Source organism: Rhinopithecus roxellana, chromosome 4 (genome assembly GCF_007565055.1).
Source record: "Rhinopithecus roxellana isolate Shanxi Qingling chromosome 4, ASM756505v1, whole genome shotgun sequence".
In the NCBI taxonomy this organism is placed as follows: Eukaryota; Metazoa; Chordata; class Mammalia; order Primates; family Cercopithecidae; genus Rhinopithecus; species Rhinopithecus roxellana.
The window spans coordinates 150481987-150490609 of NC_044552.1; positions in this window are offsets into that span (position 1 = coordinate 150481987).

Consider the following 8623-nt stretch of genomic DNA (forward strand, 5'->3'; position numbering starts at 1 on the left):
TTGTCATTTCAGCAGAGCTCCACAAGTGGTAAGTTCTTCTAGTCTTTGTCTAAAAATGTCTTTCTCTCTCTCCCTATTAAACAGTAGTTTAGCTCAACATAGTTTGTAGGAAATCTGGTGTCAGTCCAATTGCCAGAAAAATTATTGCCTTTTGGTTTGCTGGTAATATGTCTTTCTCTGTCTCTCTCTCTCTCTCTTTTTTTTTTTTTTGACTGAGTTTTGCTGTTGTTGCTGAGGCTGGAGTGCAGTGGTGTGACCTTGGCTCACTGCAACCTCTGTCTCCCAGGTTCGAGAGATTCTCCTCCCTCAGCCTCTGGAGTAGCTGGGATTAAAGGCACCTGGCACCATGCCCAGCTAATTTTTTATTTTTAGTAGAGACAGGGCTTCACCATGTTGGCCAGGCTGGTCTTAAACTCTTGACCTCAGGTGATCCACCCACCTCGGCCTCCCAAAGTTTTGGGATTACAGAGTGAGCCACTGTGCCCAGCCTCTGGTTGTTTTTAAGATTTTTCTTTGTCTTTGATGCTATTCAGTTTTTCCTTGATATGTCCAGGTATAATTCTATTTTAATGGATCTTGATTGGTATTTCATGACTTCCTTCAGTCTGAGATCCATGGCTTTCTTTAATTTGGGGACATTCTCAGCCATTAATACTGAATGAATTTCTTCTCTCTCATCTTCCAACTTCCTATGAGATGCATGATATACATTGGACCCTCTCATCTTACCTTCCATATCTCTTGGTCTTTCTTTTTTATTTTCTCATTTACCTCTGTGCTACATTCTTAGTAATCTTTTCTGTCTGTCTTTCAGTTCACTGAGCTGCTGGTCTAATCTGCTATTTAATACCTTCCTTGAGTCTTTAGGTGCCTTGACTATATTCTATATTTCTAGACATTCTAGTTATTCTTTGTTAAACGAGAGCACTGGAATTTTTCTTAGGTGCCATCAATCAGATCTGGGAGCATGAGTCACGGAATGGCCAAATCTTCTGGGCAGGGGCTGGATCTATCCAAAAATGATTGCAAAGCAGAGGATGGAAGAAGGATGTTTTCTGAAGGAAAAATGTAAATCTGAAGAATTATCTTTAGGGGCTCTTCTCCCACCCAGTGACATGTTTAAGTTCCTGGTTGCAATTCCCTTGGATTAAGAGAAAAGTCCTGTGCAGTTTATGGTGTTAATTTTTTCCTCTATGTAGGGTAAAAGTTAAAGTTGATGTAACCAATTGATCTACCACAATTAGGACTTAAAGAACAACAGCAACAAATATATCTACATTTCAATGAACAGTCCAAGGTCATATTCTAGAATGTCAGGTAGCTCTGCTCCCAGAAGTCATTAAAATAACCTGGATGATGGCAGCTCCACCACCTTCAACACATGGCTTCCAATGGAAAGGCCAGAGCCTTCCTCGTAAGGAAGTGAGCAGAGGTTGTACCACTTCCCTCATGTTTCCCGGTGAGCACTGGGCCCCATGATCTCCTGTAGCAGTAAGGGGGTTGGGAAATGCACCCTAGTTCTGTAGCCAGGTCCTCTCCCCAGCTCTGTTCCCATGATAGAAGAAGATAATGGTTTGGTAGCAATCTCAGTCACTTCTAAAATGGAATTCCTTTTACAGCCTTTGGTCTTTTAGAAAAGTCTGATAGGTTTTAGAATTTTCTCCTTAGTCCTGACTCCCTCTGAGATTCTGGCTTTGTAAAGCCCTCTGACCCTGATTGCATCAAGGAAGAAAAAGAAAAGGAAGGGAAGGGAACTCTGGGTTTATTTTGAGACGGAGTCTCGCACTGTCTCCCAGGCTGGAGTGCAGTGGCATGATCTCCGTTCACCGCAATCTCCGCCTCCCAGGTTCAAGTGATTTTCCTCCCTCAGCCTCCCGAGTAGGGATTACAGGTGTCTGCCGCCACACCTGGTTAATTGTTCGTATTTTTAGTAGAGATGGGGTTTCACTATGCTGGCCAGGCTGGTCTTGAACTCTTGACCTCATGATCCGCCCGCTTCGGCCTCCCAAAGTGCTGGGATTACAGGCTTAAGCCACCGCACCCAGCCTATTTTAAAATATTTTTTAGAACAGGGTCTCCAGGGTCTTGCTCTGTCACCCAGGCTAGAGTGCAGTCGCACGAACATAGCTAACTGCAGTCTCAAACTCCTGGGCTCAAGTTATCCTCTCTCCTCAGCCTCCTGAATGGCTGAGACTACAGGCATCCACCACCGTGCCTAGCTAATTCATTTTTAAATTATTATTTTAGAGATGAGGTCTTGCCGTGTTGCCCAGACTAGTCTTGAACTACTGTCCTCAAGCGACCCTTCTCCCAAAGTGGTGGGATTACAGGCATGAGTTACTGCACCCAGCCTGAACTAATAAATATTAAAGAGAGAGAGAGAGAGAGAGAGAGGGAAAGAGAGAGAGAAAGAGAGAGAGAAGGGAAGAGGAAGAAAAAAAGTAGAAGTTCTTTGTTTTCACTTGTTTTATTTGACTACATTATTCAAATTAAGAAGATGTTTTAAAAGGGTTCATGAGTGCTATAACACCCAAGTTTTGTCTATTCAATCAGGTCACTTTGTTGCATTTTCGTGTAAATGACGTGCAGACGCCCTGTGTGATTTGAGATCTCGTTCCCTCTTTCCACTCGTTTCTTTGTCTTAGGCAATTGTGATTACTGAGGATAAGTCTGAAACTAGTTTAATTTTGCCTTCTGTAGTATTTTGTCTGTTATGCCTTGACGTTTGTATTATTTAAAAATACCTCTTCTTTCCCGCAGTACTTTTTATTGCTGTGTTTCTCATGTCCCACTGATACCCTCTATTCTCCTCCCTCCCTCCCTTTCCTTCTCTTTCTCTTCCCGCTTCTTGCTCCCTCCCTCTCTCCGTCCCCACCCGCCTCTGTTTCTGATCAGGAACATTCTACACGTTCCTTGCTGGGTTGGCTCCATCTTTGAACGGGGAGGTTCTACTCTGGCCTGTCTTTTCCTAGGAATGTTTTCACTGCTGGATTCTTCATGACTGCCTTTTGTTTACCTGGGTCAGATTTGAATTGTCCTCTTAGATCAAGGCCGGTGGGGTGCATATTCATAATTTCTAATCTCTGTTTTTAAGCCAACTCTTGCTGGGATTTGTTGTAGCAGGCAGAAGCTACAGTTCCTGCAGAGTCCTTAAGCTTCTAGATTCCTTTGTCACAGGAGGTGTGCGCTAGAGGAACTCCTAGGTCTGCCATTTGGATATCTGGGTCACGTAGGGCCCCTGGCTCCCACTGCTGTTGGGTGGAGGATCTCCTAGGTCTGCCGTTTGGACATCTGGGTCACGTGGGACCCCTGGCTCACACTTCTGTTGGGTGGAGGATCTCCAAGGTCTGCCGTTTGGACATCTGGGTCACGCGAGACCCCTGGCTCACATTTCTGTTGGGTGGAGGATCTCCTAGGTCTGCCGTTTGGACATCTGGGTCACGCGGGACCCCTGGCTCACACTTCTGTTGGGTGAGTTAGTGTTCAGCGTTCCTGCTCTGTTCACTGTGGTCGGCTTCTGCAAATGGACTCTCAGGCCATGCGCCCACTGCCTGAGAAGGATCAGGACAACAGTAGCTCAAGAAAGATTTACAGACTTAAGGCAGGCAGTTCAGCGATCAGACGTTGGAAAGCCATTTCAAGGATGTAACACAGCTTAAAAAACAAACAAACCCAGAGAAACAGGAAGGTGATATGAATAAAGTCCTCTCTCTGTACCTAAGTTTTATATTTGGAATATTTCAACATTATTTTCTTTTTTTTTTTTTTGAGACGGAGTCTCGCTCTGTCACCCAGGCTGGAGTGCAGTGGCCGGATCTCAGCTCACTGCAAGCTCCACCTCCCGGGTTTACGCCATTCTCCTGCCTCAGCCTCCCGAGTAGCTGGGACTACAGGCACCCACCACCTTGCCCGGCTAGTTTTTTGTATTTTTTAGTAGAGACGGGGTTTCACCGTGTTAGCCAGGATGGTCTCAATCTCCTGACCTCGTGATCCGCCCATCTCGGCCTCCCAAAGTGCTGCGATTACAGACTTGAGCCACCGCGCCCGGCCAACATTATTTTCTTTAGAGTGATAAAAACATGAATTAATCCTATCAAGATGATTTCAGACCAAGTGTGGTATTTTAAATTTGAGCTTTGGCCCTTAGAGATATTGACAGTAAATGCGAAGAAAGTGAAGATGCTTCAATCTGGTGCTTTATTTAAACCAGGAGCCAAGCTTAGAGCTCACAGCAGTTTCGACCAGCACATCATGACAGTGCAAACGACACCAGGTTATTTCGGGTCCCTAAATCAATTCCCGGGATGGTGCAGATGGCACACTTATTACAGACTGCCGCACAACAGGGGGAAGGTCCTGGCACTCTCATTCAGTTCAGAGTGTGCATGTGGATGAGAGAGAGAGGAACTCTCAGAGGCTGGGAGCAAATTCTGACTTAGAGCAGGTCAACCTTTTATCATCTAACAAGACCAGTGGAGAGGCGAGGGGAGGGGGTGAGTAGGAATGCAGAGAACCCAGGAGGCATCACACATCCATGAATGCTGAATAATTGAGATGGGTCTCAGTGAATTTAGGAAGTTTATTTTGCCACAGTTAAGGATGTGCACCCGTAACACAGTCTCAGGAGGTTCCGACCACATGTGCTCAGGGAGGTCCTAGCACAGCTTGGTTTTATACATTTTAGGGAGATGAGACATCAATCAATAAATGCAAGACGAGCATTGGTTTGGTCCGGAAAGGTGGGACAACTGGAAGTAAAGGTGGGAAGACAGGAAGCGGGGAGGGGGCTTCCAGGTCACGGGTAGATAAGAGACAAATGGTTGCATTGTTTTGAGTCTCTGATTAACCTCTCCAGAGGAGGCAGTCAGATCTGCATTTATCTCAGGGAGCAGAAGGATGACTTTGTTTTGTCGTCATTGTTGTTGTTTGAGACAGAGTCTCGCTCTGTCACCCAGGCTGGAGTGCAGTGGTGCGATCTCGGCTCACTGCAACCTCCGCCTCCGGGGTTCGAGCGATTCTCCTGCCTCAGCCTCCCGAGTAGCTGGGACTACAGGTGCCCACCACCACACCTGGCTAATTTTTTGCATTTTTAGTAGAGATGGGGTTTCACCATGTTGTCCAGGCTGGTCTCAAACTCCTGACCTCAGGTGATTTGCCTGCATTGGGCTCCCAAAGTGCTGGGATTGCAGGTGCGAGCCACCGCGCCCAGCTGCAGAGGGATGACTTTGAAAAAAATGGGAGGCAGTTTTGCCCTAAGCAGTTCTCAGCTTGGCTTTTCCCTTTAGCTCAGTGATTTGGGGACCCCGAGATTTGTTGTCCTGTCAGATATCTCTATTTCCTCTCTGCTAAACCAAATGTCACAAGAGTTCATTTAAACTCAGAACAAAATACCATCTTCAAAAACACAAAGTGATTTCTCATTTAAAGCTTCTTATTTCACTATGGACCCAGAAAGTCTGATATTAAGTGATCAATGAAAGTCAAGCTGCAAAACATTCTCAGTTGACGACAGCAGCAATGAAGTCCACAGATAACCCCAGTCAACTGCAACCCTGAAACTCTTGAGCCAAATGGCAGGCTCGTCATTCCACTTCTGGGGAGGAAACACCCCTTGCCTGATACTGACTTTTCCCATGTTCTGGTCTGTGGGGTCAGGAGGTGGGCCACGCACTAGTGCACATAGCCGGGAGGTGCTCAGCATGAAGCTTTGTCTCCTCCCTCAGGGACAGTGGGGACTGTGCCAGGCCTTGGGTGACCCCCTCGAAAAGCATGACCAGGGGAACCGTGCCTTCTTTTCTGTGCCCAATGCACAGAAGCTCAGAAGCCAGCACTGCCTTCCTTTGGTGATGTGGGGGATTCCCTGTGCTTAGATATTGAGGGAGCCCCGGATGGTTGCTCCTAGAAACAACTGGCCGGAGCCCATGGGATTCTGCTTAGTCTTGCTGCCTGCCCTGGCCGCGGGGTGCTGAGTGGGCACTCGTGCTGGATCTGGCCCCAGCAGCAGGGTCTCCCTGGGACTGAGTGGAAGCTCTGAAGTAGAGATGTGGCCCTATTATCTGTAAAACTCTCAACACATGAGTTACAAGGCAAGGACTGTGTCCTCACTTGGCGTCACAATGACTCCATGCTGCCTCCACTAATAGTGGAGCTGCAGACCGTCCCTGGCCCCCAGGTGAGGATGGCAGCACCCCCAGAGGAAGACCAGGCACCCCCTCTGATTCTGAGGCTGTTGGGGGTCTTTAAGGCTAAGGCTGTCCCTACAAAACGAGGGTTTCTGAGGGACCACTGGGGCTAGGGCTGAACGGTTTGGGGAGATTCGCTCCACCGTTCTGGATTCTGGTTAAGCGGAAGTCTCACCATCAGAGCCTGGATGAAGGGGAAGGGAAGCTTTCAAAGAAACACAAGTGAGAGGCAGGATGATTGAATGGGTGGTACATACCTATCATGGCAGCTCAGCGCCCATTAACTGACCGGAGACCACTCAGCTAGAAAGCCGTGCAGAGCAGGAAAGAAAAAAGCAGTTTAACTTTTCTGTTCTTTTTTCATCTTCTTTTTTCTTTCTTTCTCTCTCTCTCTCTCTCTTTTTTTTTTTTTTTTTTTTTTTTTTTTTTTTGTGAGATGGAGTCTTGTTCTGTCACCCAGGCTGGAGTGCAGTGGCACAGTTTCGGCTCACTGCAGCCTCCGCCTCTCAGGTTCAGCCTCCCAAGTAGCTGGGACTACAGGCACCTCAGCCTTCCAAGTAGCTGGGACTACAGGTGCGCACCACTACACCCAGCTAATTTTTGTATTTTTAGTAGAGACGGGGGTTTCACCATGTTGGCCAGGATGGTCTTGATCTCTTGACCTTGTGATCTGCCTGCCTCGGCCTCCCAAAGTGCTGAGATTACAGGCGTGAGCCACAGTGCCCGCCCTTAACTTTTCTTTTATAAGCCCCATTTGTCCTCATCTCATCCCTTCTAGGTAGCTAAATGACAAATATCTTCCAGCAAAAGGTGCAGGAATGTGCGAGCGAGAAGGTGCAGTGGGAGCTGACCAGCTCCTGGTTCTGACATTGTCCTGGTTTCCTGCAAGGAGGCCCAATGTGCCTGCAAGGAGGCCCATTGCTCCCCTGTGATGGCACGCACTCTGGATGACAGTCATCAGGTCCAGACCCAGAGCTTCTGTTCTGATTGCAGGGTGCCTTCATTAACAGGGTCACATGGTTGGAGAATCCAAGCACCAACACGTGAAATGCGTTTAAGTTAATGAGCTTTGCCACAGCTGTGAGCAGTGTAAGCAGTGCCTCCAGGAGGATCCCCATGAAGCATCATCACCCACACTCCACCCACAGATGACCCGGGGCAGGTGTAATCTGAAGGTCATCACCCATACTCCACCCACAGATGACCCGGGGCAGGTGTAACCTGAAGAATCGTCACCCACACTCCATCCACAGATGACCCGGGGCAGGTGTAACCTGAAGGATCATCACCCACTCTCCATCCACAGATGGTCTAGGGCAGGTGTAATCTGAAGGATCGTCACTCACACTCTATCCACAGATGATCTGGGGCAGGTGTAACCTGAAGGGTCATCACCCACACTCCATCCACAGATGATCTGGGGCAGGTGTAACCTGAAGGGTCATCACCCACACTCCATCCACAGATGATCTGCAGCATATGAATGTGCTGCATGGCACCCTGGCTGTGGGCACCATCCAGCCCTCTCTGTGGGAGAGAAGAGTGTTTTCCTGCAGCCAAATTCTAGGCACAAAGCTGGTGATTCCAGCGAGTAGGGCTGCTAGAGCCAGAGGTTCTACTCTCTTTTGACAGCAGTGTGTCTCCAACGAAGATACTTACCTGCTGCCATATCAAGAAAGGGGAGACCAGTGCCAGTCATTACACACACTGTAGGTGACCAACAGCTCAGATGTGCTGTCGACCCACGAAGACCCTCCCACTCAGATGCGAATACACCTGTATTTGCACAGACGGGGGGAAAGAGACACAGAAGGGAGAGCAGGGTGGAGGTTGTGGCTTGGCACCTGCACATCCATGGAGAAGGAGTGGACTCCAGAGGCACAGTTTCGAAAACATGGTCGGTCTCTTTCTCTAGGAAACTCACAAGCCCTGCACAGGTGACTCCTGAGTCTCCACACACACACTGACAGACATTCGGCGGTGTGAGGTTCCGTATAGAAAACGAACACCACCAACACCTGCAGCAAGGGGCCCGTTGACACAGATCACAGGTGGAGGGAGGCGCAGCCCAGGGCCTTCCACTGTACAGGAAACAACCGTGTTATTCCGAGCTTTCCTTCCAGATTGCTGATTCCTGTTTCTGAAAATCTTCCTGATTCTTCGAGTGCTAAAAAGCACTTACCTCATGCCTCCATCTGTTCCTTTTTCCTGGCTCCTCTTTTTGGATCACATGGCCGCTCTCCCAGAAGTATTTGACTTCTCATCAGTGAAAGTTCAGGAAGTCTGTTGGTGGCCCCCGAAATGTCTGCCTTTCACCTTCCAAGCGAATTCTGCAGCCAGGGAGGGCAGGACCCTGAAGAAAGAAGTGCAGCTCTCCCGGTGCGGGGAACTTGGCCCTGAGAAGAGCCTGGATCCAAGTTAATTCTGCAGCACCTCGGGGT